Source organism: Stenella coeruleoalba (genome assembly GCF_951394435.1).
Source record: "Stenella coeruleoalba genome assembly, chromosome: 17".
Classification (NCBI taxonomy): domain Eukaryota; kingdom Metazoa; phylum Chordata; class Mammalia; order Artiodactyla; family Delphinidae; genus Stenella; species Stenella coeruleoalba.
In genome coordinates, this window is record NC_137163.1 from 28,143,501 (window position 1) to 28,160,708 (window position 17,208).

A 17,208-nucleotide genomic window follows, 5' to 3' on the forward strand; every position below is an offset into this window, starting at 1 on the left:
AATCTCCAAATTGTTTCCAAATAAAATCAACTTTTAATTAAGAAGAAATTTAACAAGTAATAGAATAAATGATGTTATACTTTGTACAAATTGAATTAAAAATTTATTTTAATTTTGCTGTTGTTTTTTCATATTTGAAGCCAACATTTTTTTTTCAGCCCTCAAATATTTTTATGGGCCCCTGAAAATCTCAAAGTCCCTAGGCAATATTTACCATGCCAAAGGCACAAGGGTGCCTTGTCCTAAGAAAGCTTCTATTCCTCATTTTCCTGAACTAGTGCAGAGGCCTGGCCCTTGCCAACCTGCTAAGACCTACACAGTTGAACTCTTTAATGGGCAGCTATGTCATGGGCAACAAACTCCAATAAATTCTTAGGTTAGTGAAATCTCCAATATTTCCCTACCATTGTTAAACACTGCATAGTTTTCATAAAGACTTGGGAACCTAAATGATGATTTTCTCTGAAGGCTTGTCTCTGCCTATAAAAGCCCCACTTATACACCATGTTGTCAAACAAGTGATTCTTGAGGCTGTATCACATACGTTTAGAACTCCTCCCCCAGACAGCTGGTTACAACCCAGAAATAGGTTACTTTTGCCTCACATAGGACACATTCCATTCCCCAAACCAGCTTTAGTGCCAAGTTTGATCAAGTCACTTTCAAAAGTACTCTCAGAAGGGTGTCTAGTTCTTCTTCCCAGAATTGCTGCTGTCTCCCAACCTCCTTAGAGTGGGGTTGACTGACTGACTTTTTCATTCATTCAATAAATAGTTATTGAACATTTACTATGCATGAATGAGTGAGTGGACAATAAAGATGTGAGTTAGAGAGTCTGAGAGGTGCTGTGACCCACTTGGGGTCCCGTAGTCACTCAGTAATGCAAGCCTCCAAGAGGCTCAGAAAAAGCACTGCCTCCTGCATAACACAGAGCCCAGGGCAGACTTTCTCCTGGTAACCAGGCAGACACACAAGGACAAACATGCCATAACAACTGCAATTGGATATGGGTCACAAAATAGACACTTCTGATTATAATATTAATTTACTTCAAATTACATATGCATCTCTGAAGTATTACTAAATAATATGTTTTACAGATATTGTTGATAGGAAAACCCCACTAAATCATGCAAGTCTCTTTTTTCCTCTGGTAAATAAATGAGTTCTCTAGTACCCTATGATTAGTGGGATTTGGTTATGACCAAACTGTCAACCGTTTGGAAGCACTTACTTAATCATGTTAGCAAGGGACAGGTAAATATGTAAACTTAACTGAGTCTGTAATGTTTGCTGTTCTTTGGGCTTTATTTCTACCCACTGTGTTATACCTGACAAACAGAGGTTACTTCATTCTGTTTCAATACATAATATACTGTTAATGAGTCTTTCTAATCTAGTTAAGTCTTCTAAATATCTGAACATGGTTGATTATAGTTTATTTTAACTCTCTGGGAAATTGCTCCTCCATTCTTCCAAGGAGCCATCTGCTCATTTGCAGATTTATCAGTGAAACACAAGTGAACTGAATTGGCCCACCAAAGGCTCACAGTTCCTTTGGACCAGACTGCTGGATTTCCATGTGGCTGACTGCCATCTTCTTTGGGCAGGTGACTGATCAATAAGAGCAATTTTCTGAGTCTGAGAAACACAGAGGTTGAGAGTCTGGCATCTGCAGACTAGCTCAATTCAAATTCTGGATCTACTATTTACTATTTGTGAGACATTGGAATATTACTTAACCTCTCTCTGCCTCTCATCCTCATCTATAAAATAGGCCTGTAATAGAATGAGCCATAGGGTTGATTATAAGGATTAGATGAATTAGAGCAGAAAGCTGGTACATAATAAATGCTCAATAAGTGAAAACTGAGTTTATAAAAAGGTAATGAGAATTTCTCAAGCTTTCTCAAGTTTACTTTTTTGAAAATCCTTACTGAAATCCTAAGAGCAGAAGTTAGTATTTTCAATTTTTAGTGGAGGAAACCAAGCTTCACAATCATTAATCAATCATTTTTTCTAATATAATAACATTAGCAAGAACTAGAACCAGAATTTGACCTAAAGTTTCCTTGAAGGTAAAGTTTGAGTTCTTGACATTATACCAATAATAACAGTACAAACTAGAACATAGAAAACTCAATGTTCTTTTGTATTCCCTTATCCATTCAGCATTACTTGGTACATTCCATGTGTCAAAAGTAAAAAGACATGTCTGTCCTCAAGGATGAAAAAAAGTTAAAAAAAATCACTTCTAGCTAAAAATGAGGGAAGACTTCATGAAGAAAATGTCATTAAGCTGAGCTGAGAAAATTAATAAGACTTCTCCAAATCAAACAATCCAGAGTTGGCTTGGATGGAGGCTGAGAGTTCATCTAGTTCAGGTCATAGCTAAGACTTAAATTCTCTCCATTTTTAGTCCCTCTTATTTGACACATGGCTTCTGCTTGGATAGCTCCAGAGAGGAGAAAGATGGTTCACTGGTGACCCCTAAAGAGTCTTTCAATTCTCGGATTCTATGGTTCTATCATTTAATACCTTTGTTGAATTTCTTTCCAAAATGAGGATTGTATTATAAAGCAATATAAAGCTAGACTTTAGGTAAGAAAAAGTACAAATCTAAAGAAGTCAATTATGGGGAATGATCAAAGCAAGATATTAATATGGTCAGATTTGCATTTTAAAAGACCTCTCCAGCAGAAATGTGGAAGATGGAAGGGGTCGGGGGAGAAATGAAGATGAGATAAGAATTAAGTTAGGGTAGAGCTATAGGAATGGAGAGAAGGAAACCCAAAATATTATTGGGACATAAAACTGGCAATATCAGGGATTGATTAATAATAAAAAGGGATTAGTCAAAGATGACCTGAGTATCTGGCTTGGGAGATGGGATGAATAATGAAATGGGGAATTAAAAAGGATGAGCAAATTTTTTTATATAAATTTACTTATTTTATTTATTTTTGGCTGTGTTGGGTCTTCGTTGCTGCGCGGGCTTTCTCTAGTTGCGGCGAGTGGGGACTACTCTTCTCTGTGGTGCATGGGCTTCTCATTGCAGTGGCTTCTCTTGTCATGGAGCACAGGCTCTAGGCGAACGGGCTTCAGTAGTTGTGGCACGCAGGCTCAGTAGATGTGGCTTGTGGGCTCTAGAGTGCAGGCTCAGTAGTTGTGGTGCATGGGCTTAGTTGCTCCACAGCATGTGGGATCTTCCCAGACCAGGGCTTGAACCCATGTCCCCTGTGTTGGCAGGCAGATTCTTAACCACTGTGCCACCAGGGAAGCCCAAGGATGAGCAAATTTGTAGAGCAATGGTAGTTAGTTTATTTCCATAACTAAGGCATTTGAGGTGGCCATATGATGTACAAGTGAAATATTACTAGTCTAAGAGAAATGAAATAAGGTGTGGAAAGAGAGAGAGTGGGATGTCATCACCATTTAGGTGACAACGAAAGCCCTGTTAATGGGCAAGATTATCCAAGGAAGGGAGCTAGAGGAAGGAGAGCAGTAAACAAAGGAAAGAAGCCTAAGCAACACCAACATTAAGGGCAGGGAGAGGGGACTTCCCTGGTGGCACAGTGGTTAAGAATCCACCTTCCAATGCAGGGAACACATGTTCAAGCCCTGGTCCGGGAAGATCCCACATGCCGCGGAGCAACTAAGACTATGAGCCACAACTACTGAGCCTGTGCTCTAGGGCCCACAAGCCACAACTACTGAGCCTGCGTGCCACAACTACTGAAGCCCACGCGCCTAGAGCCCATGCTCCGCAACGAGAAGCCACCGCAATGACAAGCCCACACACCACAACGAAAAGTAGCCCAAGCTTGCTGCAACTAGAGAAAGCCCACGTGCAGCAACGAAGACCCAACGAGACCAAAAATAAAGTATAAATAAATAAGTAAATTTATTTTTAAAAAAGAGCAGGGAGAGGAAGGGAACTGGGAAAGGAAATAGAACTGTAGGAGAAGCAGGAAGAACACCAGGAAAATTTAACATATCTATTCCTCCCCAACTACGGTATGTATAAACAAACACAAGTTAAGAAAAATAATTGAGACATTATTTCCCTTATTTAATCATCCCCACCTAATTGAAGATTTTTTTCCCTAGTTTTGAAACAGTGTACCACTCACTGGATTAGGAAAAGCAGAGAAAACTGGTTAGTACTTATTTCTGTTTTCTGAGTCACCAGCACCAATTCCCTCTCCAGTTTTACACAGTAATAGGGTTTCCAAACTGTTGCCCTCTCCTGTGAATGTCCAATACATGGATATATGAGCTGAGGCCCTGGCGGCTAGAGATCCTTTCTGCATCTTACTTTTTCTCCTACACACAGCCTTGATTAAACACTTTTTTTGCTTCCTAGTAAGGAAATCGGTTCTTGAAAATGAAATGCAAACTCTAGATTTAAATTAACTAGTGATTGCCATGCCAATGGGTGAATTGTGCCTTTTTGATAAATGAGATTCTGAAAGAAAAATGAAGGTAATGAGGGTGGCAGCCAGGGCAAACTATCCTTCCTTATATTACCCTCTGCCACAATTTTACACTGTTCACATCAGGAGGAAGAAAAAAATTTTGGAAGGATTATATTTGGTAATCTTTCTTCATTAGCAAAAGTTAAATCAAGAAGGGCATCTGCGTCATTGACTCAGTTCCAGGATATTTAGTTTTCCTCACTTTCAAATCCTTGGTTTCACCACCCCAACACCCACCCCTGCCCCCTCCCCCCACCACACAGAACCTGTAACTGCCTACATTTCCTCTCCTCCTTTCCTGCTTGAATTTTTAGCACTAGCACAAACCATTATATATTTCACTTATGTATAAGTTTAGAATCTAGCTTCCACCACAGGAATGCAAAGTCCATGAAGGCTGGGATTTTCTTCTACTCTATTTTTCAGCTTAATTCCCAGTATTCAGAATAATTATTGACACAGAGTATATGCTTAATAAATGTGTTCAATAAATGAATTAATGTTGTCGTATCACTATCAGATTTAACTCTTCTGTTATTATATAATGCCTTAATAAAAAAATAATTTAGGATATAAAGTATCATAAATAATAACAATGATATTAACAAATGTGAGAGGCATATGTAGTACAAGTACTTCTAGTAATGTTCCTATATAGCTATGTAGCCTTGAATGTATCATTATATATTCTTCATTATATTTACCTATAAAAGAAGAGGGTGAGGTTAGATTCCTTATTGCTCCAGAAACTAATGGTTCTAGATTTAGGTTAAGTCAATGAAATCAAAGAAGAGAAGGGAAAGGTCAATATCTAAGAAAGCTTTTTATAATGGAATTGTGACCTAAAAAGTGGGATGAGTAAGGCCTAATAGTGAGGACAGGGTGAGGGTAAGTAGAAAAAGTTGGCAGTCAACTCTAGTAAGAGTAGGTCCAAGCAGGAAAGAAAATGTGAGTTCAAGAAGAGACAGTTCAGGACTTCCCTGGTGGCGTAGTGGTTAAGAATCCACCTGCCAATGCAGGGGCCACGGTTCAAGCCTTGGTCCGGGAAGATCCCACATGCTGCGGAGCAACTAGGCCCGTGCGCACACTATGGAGCCTGCGCTCTAGAGCCCTTGTGCCACAACTACTGAAGCCTGTGCGCCTAGAGCCCACACAACAAGAGAAGCCACCGCAATGAAAAGCCCACACACTGCAACAAAGAGTAGCCCCCACGCACCACAACTAGAGAAAGCAGTGAAGACCTGATGCAACCAAATAAATAAATAAATAAGAGACAGTTCATGAGGTATTGCATATAGATTTATATTTATATATATTGATAATATGTATATATATAATTATATATATTATTATATATGTAATTAGAGAGAAAGAACTATGCCGGAACAAAGATTCTGTTGGAATCGGTATGGCCACCAACCACTGAGCACCCTCAGTTTCATGGCTGAGTCCATACTGCTGATTAGCTTCTTTGGTTCTCAACTATGGAGGTAGATGAGCTGACAGTATGACCCAGATATATTCTTATACTTAACTGAAAAGTCCAAAGGGAATTCTAAGTGGGCCCTTATGGAAAATCTTAGGAAATGGTTCATCTATTCCAAGGCCTTTCCCCTCTGTCTTGCCTCTGCTCACCACCACAAATAAAATAATGTTTTTCTGAATACTTACATTGTTTACTTAGAGTTTTGCAAGGCCCTAACCTCAAAATGATATGCAGTCAAAACATAGAAATTGGAGGGTTTTTTCCTAGAGAAATTCAACTTTCTCAATAAGCACACATTTGTGCAACATTAAAAATGCCTTTAAATAAATATTTAGTTTCATTTTTACTATTCTTAAAAAAAACTCTCAACTAACACCATGACGTCCTTAAAATTTTATTACAGAAAAAAATCACTAACATCCAATATAATCAAATAAAACATACCCATTCCCCTAGCTTGTATAGCTATCCACAGTTCCAGTAAGTTTCCTAATTAAAACCAAAAAGGAAATAAACTCACTAAATCCCACTGGAATCCACTAACACAGCTATAAATTTAAAAAATACAAAACAATGTTATGAGGCATCTTTTTTGAATAAGTGTCTGCGTATTTTCCCTTGCTTATTTAAACTATAATTGCTGTGTTGAAATATTACTAAGAAAATAAACATACCCTTAATTGAAAAGAGTAAAAATAATTTTAAGTGACCCAATTAGCTCTACCAATACATTCAGCTACTGCTTTTTAGCCAGTACCAGTAGGAAACTATGACCTCCTGGATTTGAAATGATACACAACCTGAATGCGCTTATACAATATTGCTGCCTACTGTTTCCATCCAAATGAAACAACATTATCTTTATCCATTTTGTCTGAAACAAAATGTTGCATACCATCTCAATTTTTTTCAGTGATTTCTAGTAATATTTGAAAGAATATTCCAGGCATGTTTTAGGGGGCAGGAGTAGAAGGTAGACCTACTGGTTTTATTTCCATGAGAACTTTATGGACCTTATGGTAAAAAACATGGCTGGGCCTCTTGGCACTGAGGAGTAGACTCAGAACAGCCTGAGAATAATGGCTCCCGCTTAGCTTCCCAGGCAGTGTACTACATTGGAAAGGAATTTATTTGAAAGGAAAGAGAGTAAAGGCACTTCCTTGGTCCATTAGCTAGGGTGTTGTGAAGGTGAATGGTTTTGAGTACAGTACAGTATAGTATCACTGAAATTGTAGTTTGTCCAAGTTGTACAAAGAATGGGCCATGGAAGGGAGAGGAGGAACTGTAATTAAGATTTATCAAATGAAACCACACTTTACTAGACGTGCTGTAGAGTACATAGAACACACTGCTACTCTAATAAAGAATTTTATTCAGAGACAAAGAGAGTAATTTTTGCCCCACTGCTTCCCCTCACCTACCATCACCAGCAGTGGAGGACAAGTCATGGTTTCTAAGCATTTCACAAGTGAGCCAATTCTTCCTTCCATAAAAGTGGCATATTATGCAGATATAAGACAGATCAAAGGAAACTTACTGTATTAGTTTCCTAGGACCACCACAACAAAATACCACAAATTGAGAAGCCTAAAACAGCAATTTATCCTTTCAAAGTTCTGGAGACTAGAATTCCAAAATCCAGGTTGGCAGGTCATTCCTTTAGGAGCTCTGAGTGAGAATCTATTACATGCTGCTCTCCTAGCTTCTCGTGGTTGCCATTAGACCTTGGCATCCTTGGGTTGCAGACACATCACTTCAATCTCTGCCTCCACTTCAATCTCTGCTTACCATTTTCAGATGGTATTCACCCCCTGTGTGTCTCCTCTCTATGTTGAAATTTTTCTCTTATAAGGATCCATCATAGGATTAGGGCCCACCCTAAATCAACTTGACCTCATTTTAACTTGATCACATCTGCACAGATCCTATCTTCAAATAAAGTCACATTCACAGGTACCACGGGTTAGGAATTCAACATATCATTTTTTCGGGGGTGGGGGGTGTCACAACTGAACCTACAACAGCTACTGTGGTTAAAAGGTTGTCTCAAGGAGGAGCAGGGTCCCACCCATTAGGTATCTGACATCCCGGAGGTGCATACTGAAGCATTTTCAAGGAATCCTAAAGTTCTGCAGAGAAGTTTGAAAGGAGAGAAGCATTAGAGTAATTATAACTATGTGTATTAATAGCAGGAACATCTCCAGGCAACCTCCAGAGTAGCTGTGACTATAAAGAATAATAGCATCATGCCCAGAAAATGATGATTATAGACTCAGTAATTAAGGAGGGGATTTAGTAGGTCTGGGATAAGGCATGAGATCTTCCATTTCTAACAAGTTCCTTTCATGCTGCTGATACTACCAGACCTTATTAGGGTCAGGCTTTGAATAACATATGTTTAGGGGAAGATGACTGTCCAGTATGAAGAAAACCAATAAGAAGGAGGTTGGCACACACTCTGATATTATCCAAGGCTTGTTGGAGCCATAGAGACATGCGCGTGCACACACATACACAAACACACACACACTTAATTGATATCACAGTTTCTGAACTAAAGAGTTATTGAACTGCTCTCTCATCATTACCACCTTCCTTTCATAGAAAGGTAGGAAAATGCTAAAAAGGGATTTTATGTTTGCTGTTGTTGTTCTTTTTTTTTTTCTTTAATGTGAAAGGTGGTTGGGAGGGAAGGATATTAAGTAAACATTGGTAACACTGGGAAAAATCCACTGAATTAAGGGAAAAAGTATCAAAGTTAATTAGCAAACCTCTGGCCTAAGGAACCCAGAAGAGGGCAGAAATGGCCCGGACCTGGAGGTTATGTGGCCACTCACAGGGGAGTATTTGCCACTTTGCTGAATTCCCTAGACTGTCACCTGAAGGAGGCCCTGCGAGGAATGAGGGAGAAAGTCAGATAAGACCTGGTGAAAGAGAAGGCGTGTTCCCAGCTATGAGGACAAAATGACAGTCCCAGACAAGAGAGAGGAGGAGGTGGCTTCAGTGAGAAATTCTCAGAATGCCTTCTACAAGGGAGATTGAAAGTGAACCCAAAATGTCCCATAATACCAGTAGTCCTTTATGAACCTGACAGCAAAATGACCTCAGGTTGGGTTTCTCCTGCTTACATGCAAGCATTAATGAGTCATGCAAAGTTTCAACCTTTAGTATCACTGGTTCCCCAGAAAATTGTTAATCTGAAGAAGTTAAATTCCTGGGAATCCCTTGAACAGTTCATAAAGAATGAATTGCTGGCTCTGGATCCAACCAGTATAAGTAAGACGTCCCAGAATCTGATCATCTGTTTGAATTTTGGCAAAAGCATTTCCCACATTTGATGATTTTCTTAGTTACTCTCCATCAAGTTACCCATACTAAAAGTGGCTGTGTTTCATCTATGTGGTAATTACTCACAATACAAAATGGTGATAAAGACATGGCAATAATTTGAACATTTGCCCTAACTTTTTCTATAATTGATTCACATTAAATTTTCTGTTTTTGTTTTATATAGGAATAAAAGGTCTGAAGATAGGCCAAAGATGACAAGAAGTAACTTGTATATGGTTTGTGATCTACCTAAATATATTTACAAATATAAAATTATACACTATATAAGATATTTATATACTTATAAATATAAAATATAAAAGTATAAGTAAAATGTGTTATGATCCAATGCACTGATTTTCTGTCTTTTAAAAATTTATTCCTGTGGACCCCAGTCACTGTTGTGAATATAGGAACCCATACAAGTTTTTCCTCTTAAATATTGTGGATGAAGTTTTTAAAGTCTCCGGCATTTCTTATTTTTACTCTCATTAAATTATCTGACAGGGGCTTCCCTGGTGGCACAGTGGTTGAGAGTTCGCCTGCCGATGCAGGGGACATGGGTTTGTGCCCCAGTCCGGGAAAATCCCACATGCCGCGGAGCGGCTGGGCCCGTGAGCCATGGCTGCTGAGCCTGCGTGTCCAGAGCCTGTGCTCCGCAACGGGAGAGGCCACAACAGTGAGAGGCCCGCGTAACGCAAAAAAAAAAAAAAAAAAAAAATTATCTGACATATTTATTTGACTTTTAAAATTATAGACAAGTATCTGTATTTATCTAACTATTAAGAAAACAAATGCTTAACATTAAGTTTCCTAAACTACAAGTAAATAAAGACACTGGTGCCCATAAATAAAGAGATAAAAGAAATTTTGGCAAAAATCTCAAAAGAACATATGTTTTGGTCTTTTAAACTAGCCCTTAATTATTTTAAAAAATAATTCATTTTTACAAAAGACAGAGAAAATACAATTTCATGTTTGGGCAGAAAAAATCATAATAAACCTGGGACATTTTGTTACCAAAATACAAGATGCATTCAAAGATACCTGATAGTAATATACAAAATGATTAAAAAGTTCAACCTGCAGAGAAGACCACAAGTGAACAAGTAGTGACAACTTGAATATAAAAAAAAGATTACACATCACTATAACTAGATCATTTATTCATTCATGGATTCATTCATTCAACAAATGTTGAGTATATACTGTGTCCCAGGCACTGCTTTATGCTGAAGATAAAACATAAATAAAACATGAAAATTTGTGGTGGGTGAAGCTTACTTTTTTTTTTAATTTATTTAATTTATTTTACCTTTGGCTGTGTTGGGTCTTCATTGCTGCATGCGGGCTTATTCTAGTTGCTGTGAGCAGGGGCTACTCCTCCTTGTGAAGCTTATTTCTAGTCTTAAGAGACAGAAAATAAATACATAAACACATGAATAGATAATAAATCATGTTCTGACATGAAGAGCACAGGACAAAAAAACGAATGACAGTGAGGGATCCTATTTTATATCGAACTGTCAGGGAGGGCTTCTCTGAAGACGTGGCACTGTAGTCACTTAAAGGGTAAAGGATTGCACCATAAATATCTGGAAGGAGCTTGACCCATGCAGAGGAGCCTGAAAGGTAAATCTCCAAGGTGGGAGGATGTTGGACAAGTTGGAGGAACATAGCTACTGTGGCTGCAGAAGAGAGGGAGGGAGAGATATGAAATGAATTCAGAGAGGTAGAGAGGGTCAGGACATGTGATGCCTGATAGGCCAAGGAAGGGATTTTGGAATTTCCTCTGAAAGGGTTAGAGGGTTTAACCGAAGGACTGACAAGTTCTGGCTCATGTTTTAGAAGGATCACTCTAGCTGCTGTGTTGACAGCAGCAGGGAAACCAGTCACGAGACTATCAGTACAGTTTAAGGCTAAGGTGGAAGTGGTAAAACTGGTAAGGAGTGACTGGATTTAGGATATATTTTGCAAGTAGAGTTGACATAATTTGCTGAAAAATTGCTATAAGAAATGACTTCATTAGATGTTCATGTGGTAAAATATATATAACTATATATAGTTCTTTAGGTTGAATCATTGAATCATTTCAAATTACCATCTTTATATATCAAAAAGAGGTCAAGTTTCAGAAATTTTATATGGTTCAACCAAAAAAATATATTCAGGAGTAATTACCATACAGCTGCTATTTAAAATGATAGAACTTAATGACATTGTATAGGAAGTAGAGAAAATAGAGAATAATTACAAGAATTGAGCTCCGGGATACTACAACATTTATGTCAGGAAGATGAGGAGGAAGCAACAAATGAATGAGTATCTAAGAATGTAGGAGGAAAATAGGAAGAAAATTATCTCTTGGAAATCAATTGAAGACAGCATTCCAAGAAGGAGGGGTTATTCAACTTTGTCAAATTCTTTAGGTAGGTTAAGTGACATGAAGACTCAGAAATGACAACACAAGTGAAACCAGTTATGTCTACAAAAGGCTATTTACCAATATTGTTGTAATATATTTCAAATTGAATGACAAGGAAAGAACTAAATGTCAAAATTTGAAACAAAGGTTAAACTGCACTTAGAAGAATATTTAGAGCTTTCAGTAAATCTATTTAAAATATGAAAGATATAAAAAAAACTGAAGTAATCATCCCACCATAAATTAGAAAGACGGCAACATAATAAACCAGAGGGAAATGAAGGAGAAAAACAAGGATAAGGCCAGAAATTAATTACATATAGCTTATTTATAATAAAGATGGTTAATAAAGCCGAAAAACAACTCCTTGAATAGATTAATAAAACAGAAAAGTCCCTGGAAATACTGCTTTTAAAAATGTAAAAAAAGATAGCCTCATTCGCCAAGGGCAGACAGCAGAAACAAGAAGAACTACAATCCTGCAGCCTGCAGAAAGAAAACCACATTCACAGATAGACAGACAAAATGAAAAGGCAGAGGGCTATGAACCAGATGAAGGAACAAGATAAAACCCTAGAAAAACAATTAAATGAGGTGGAGATAGGCAGCCTTCCAGAAAAAGAATTCAGAATAATGATAGTGAAGATAATCCAGGACCTCAGAAAAAGAATGGAGACAAAGATGGAGGAGATGCAAGAAATATTTAACAAACACCTAGAAGAATTAAAGAACAAACACCTAGAAGACTTAAAGAACAAACAGAACAATATGACCCAGGAATCCCACTACTGGGCATATACCCTGAGAAAACCAAAATTCAAAAAGAGTCATGTACCAAAATGTTCATTGCAGCTCTATTTACAATAGCCCAGAGATGGAAACAACCTAAGTGCCCATCATCGGATGAATGGATAAATAAGATGTAGCACATATATACAATGGAATATTACTCAGCCATAAAAAGAAACGAAATTGAGCTATTTGTAATGAGGTGGATAGACCTAGAGTCTGTCATACAGCATGAAGTAAGTCAGAAAGAGAAAGACAAATACCGTATGCTAACACATATATATGGAATTTAAGAAAGAAAAAATGTCATGAAGAACCTAGGGGTAAGACAGGAATAAAGACACAGACCTGCTGGAGAACGGACTTGAGGATATGGGGAGGGGGAAGGGTGAGGTGTGATAAAGCGAGAGAGAGGCACGGACATATATATACTACCAAACGTAAGGTAGATAGCTAGTGGGAAGCAGCCGCATAGCACAGGGAGATCAGCTCCATGCTTTGTGACCGCCTGGAGGGGTGGGATAGGGAGGGTGGGAGGGAGGGAGACGCAAGAGGGAAGAGATATGGGAACATATGTATATGTATAGCTGATTTACTTCGTTATAAAGCAGAAACTAACACACCATTGTAAAGCAATTATACTGCAATAAAGATGTTAAAAAAAAAAAAGAACAAACAGTGATGAACCATACAATAACTAAAATGAAAAATATACCAGAAGGAATCAATAGCAGACTATCTGACGCAGAAGAACAGATAAGTGACCAGGAAGACAGAATGGTGGAATTCACTGCCACAGAACAGAATAAAGAGAAAACAATGAAAAGAAATGAAGAAAGCCTAAGGCACTTCTGGGTCAACATTAAATACACGAACATTCTCATTATAGAGGTCCCAGAAGGAGAAGAGAGAGAAAGGACCCGAGAAAATATTTGAAGTGATTATAGTCGAAAAATTCCCTAACATGGGAAAGGAAATAGCCAACCAAGAGGCAGGATAAACCCGAGGAGAAACACGCCAAGACACATAGTAATCAAATTGACAAAAATCAAAGACAAAGAAAAATTATTAAAAGCAACAAGGAGGGCTTCCTTGGTGGCGCAGTGGTTGAGAGTCCGCCTGCTGATGCAGGAGACACGGGTTCGTGCGCCAGTCCAGGAAGATCCCACATGCCGCGAAGCGGCTGGGCCCGTGAGCCATGGCCGCTGAGCCTGCGCGTCCGGAGGCTGTGCTCCGCAACAGGAGAGGCCACACAACAGTGAGAGGCCCGTGTACCACACACACACACAAAAAAGCAACAAGGGAAAAACATATAACATACAGGGTAACTCCAATAAGGTTGACGGCTGATTTCTCAGCAGAAACTCTACAAGCCAGAAGGGAGTGGCAAGATATATTTAAAGTGATGAAAGGGAAGAACCTACAATCAAGATTACTCTACCTGCAAGGATGTCATTCAGATTCAACGGAGAAATCAAACGCTTTAGAGATAAGCAAAAGCTAAGAGAATTCAGCACCACCAAACCAGCTCTAAAACAAATGCTAAAGGAACTTCTCTAAGCAGGAAATACAGGAGAAGAAAGGGACCTACACAAACAAACCCAAAACAATTAAGAAAATGGTCATAGGAACATATATATCGATAATTACCTTAAATGTGAATGGATTAAATGCTCCAACCAAAAGACACAGGCTTGCTGAATGGATACAAAAACAAGACCCATATATATGCTGTCTACAAGAAACTCACTTCAGACCTAGGGACACATACACACTGAAAGTGAGGGGATGGAAAAGCATATTCCATGCAAATGGAAATCAAATGAGCTGGAATAGCAATACTCATATCAGATAAAATCGACTTTAAAATAAAGACTATTATAAGAGACAAGGAAGGTCACTACATAATGATTAAGGGATCAACCCAAGAGGAAGATATAACAATTATAAATATATATGCACCCAACATAGGAGCACCTCAATACATAAGGCAAATTCTAACAGCTATAAAAGACGAAATCAACAGTAACACAATAATTGTGGGGGACTTTAAAACCTCACTTACCCCAATGGACAGATCATCCGGACAGAAAATTAATAAGGAAACACAAGCTTTAAATGACACAATAGACCAGATAGATTTAATTGATATTTATAGGACATTCCATCCAAAAACAGCAGATTACACATTCTTCTCAAGTGCACATGGAACATTCTCCAGCATAGATTACACTTTGGGTCATAAATCAAGCCTCGGTAAATTTAAGAAAATTGAAATCATTCCGAGCATCTTTTCTGACCACATGCTATGAGATTAGAAATAAATTACCGGGGAAAAAACGTAAAACACACAGACATATGGAGGCTAAACAATACGTTACTAGATAACCAAGAGATCACTGAAGAAATCAAAGAGGAAATCAAAAAATACCTAGAGACAAATGACATTGAAACACGACGATCCAAAACCTATGGGACACAGCAAAAGTAGTTCTAAGATGGAAGTTTATAGCAATACAATCCTACCTCAAGAAACAAGAAAAATCTCAAATAAACAATCTAACCTTACACCTAAAGGAACTAGAGAATGAAGAACAAACAAAACCCAAAGTTAGCAGAAGGAAAGAAATCATAAAGATCAGAGTAGAAATAAATGAAATAGAAACAAAGAAAACAATAGCAAAGATCAATAAAACTAAATGCTCGTGCTTTGAGAAGATAAACAAACTTGATAAACCTTTAGTCAGACTCATCAAGAAAAAGAGGGAGAGGACTCAAATCAATAAAATTAGAAATGAAAAAGAAGTTACAATGGACACTACAGAAATACAAAGCATCATAAGAGACTACTACAAGCAACTCTATGCCAATAAAATGGATAATTTGGAGGAAATGGACAAATTCTTAGAAAAGTATAACCTTCCAAGACTGAACCAGGAAGACATAGAAAATATGAACAGACCAATCGCAAGTAATGAAATTGAAACTGTGATTAAAAATTTCCAACAAACTAAAGTCTAGGACCAGATGGCTTCACAGTTGAATTCTATCAAACATTCAGAGAAGAGCTAACATGCATCCTTCTCAAACTCTTCCAAAAAATTTCACAGGAAAGAACACTCCCAAACTCATTCTACAAAGCCACCATCACCCTGATAGCAAAACCAGACGAGATACTACAGAAAAAGAAACTTACAGACCAATATGACTGATGAATATAGATGCAAAAGTCCTCAACAAAATACTAGCAAACAGAATCCAACAACCCATTAAAAGCATCATACACCATGATCAAGTAGGATTTATCTCAAGGATGCAAGGATTCTTCAATATATGCAAATCAATCGATGTGATACACTATATAAACAAACTGAAGAATAAAAACTATATGATGATCTCAGTAGATGCAGAAAATGCTTTTGACAAAATTCAACACCCAATTATGATAAAAATTTTCCAGAAAGTGGGCATAAAGGGAACCTGCCTCAACATAATAAAGGCCATATACAACAAACCCACAGCAAACATCATTCTCACTGGTGAAAAACTGAAAGCATTTCCTCTAAGATCAGGAACAAGACAAGGATGTCCACTCTCGCCACTATTATTCAACATAGTGTGGAAGTCCTAGCCACGGCAATCAGAGAAGAAAAAGAAATAAAAGGAATACAAATTGGAAAAGAAGAAGTAAAACTGTCACTGTTTGCAGATACATGATACTATACATAGATAACCGTAAAGATGCCACCAGAAAACCTCTTGAGCTAATCAATGAATTTGTAAAGTTGCAGGATACAAAATTAATGCACAGAAATCTCTTGTATTCCTATACACTAACAACAAAAGATCAGAAAGAGAAATTAAGGAAACAATCCCATTCACCATTGCAACAAAAAGAATAGAATATTTAGGAATAAATGTACCTAAGGAGACAAAAGACCTGTATGCAGAAAACTATAAGACACTGATGAAAGAAATCAAAGATGACACAAACAGATGGAGAGACATACCATGTTCTTGGATTGGAAGAATCAATATTGTGAAAATGACTATACTACCCAAAACAATCTACAGATTCAATGCAATCCCTATCAAACTACCAATGGCATTTTTTACAGAACTAGAACAAAGAATCTAAAAATTTGTATGGAGACACAAAAGACCCCAAATAGCCAAAGCCATCTTAAGAAAATAAAAAGGAGCTGGAGGCATCAGATTCCCTGACTTCAGACTGTACTACAAAGCTATGGTAATCAAGACAATATGGTACTGGCACAAAAGCAGAAATATACGTCAGTGGAACAGGAGAGAAAGCCCAGAGATAAACCCACACACCTATGGTCAAATAATCTATCACAAAGGAGACAAGGATATACAATAGAGAAAAGAAGTCCCTTCAATAAGTGGTGCTGGGACAACTGGACAGCTACATGTACAAGAATGAAATTAGAACACTCCCAACACCATACACAAAAATATGCTCAAAATGGATTAAAGACCTAAATGTAAGACCTGACACTATAAAATTCTTACAGGAAAACATAGGAAGAACACTCTTTGACATAAATCACAGCAAGATCTTTTTTGATCCACCTCCTAGAGTAATGGAAATAAAAACAAAAATAAACAAATGGGACCTAATTAAACTTAAAAACTTTTGCAGAGCACAGGAAACTATAAACAACACAAAAAGACAACAC

At 37.7% G+C, this 17,208-nt stretch overlaps 1 protein-coding gene across 6 annotated transcripts in view; it reads right to left on the reverse strand.

Annotated features, from left to right (window-relative positions):
- The window catches only part of EMC2 (ER membrane protein complex subunit 2), a 617,592-nt gene that overhangs the window by 469,461 nt on the left and 130,923 nt on the right, over positions 1-17,208 (reverse strand). For 5 of the 6 annotated variants that reach the window (XR_013824672.1, XR_013824674.1, XR_013824675.1 and 2 more), the window contains exon 14: positions 10,610-10,701. The exons of the other annotated variant lie outside the window; for it this stretch is intronic. The gene's annotated coding sequence lies outside the window, so the exon portion shown is untranslated. The remainder of the gene's footprint in view (positions 1-10,609; positions 10,702-17,208) is intronic. 6 annotated transcript variants of the gene reach the window in all.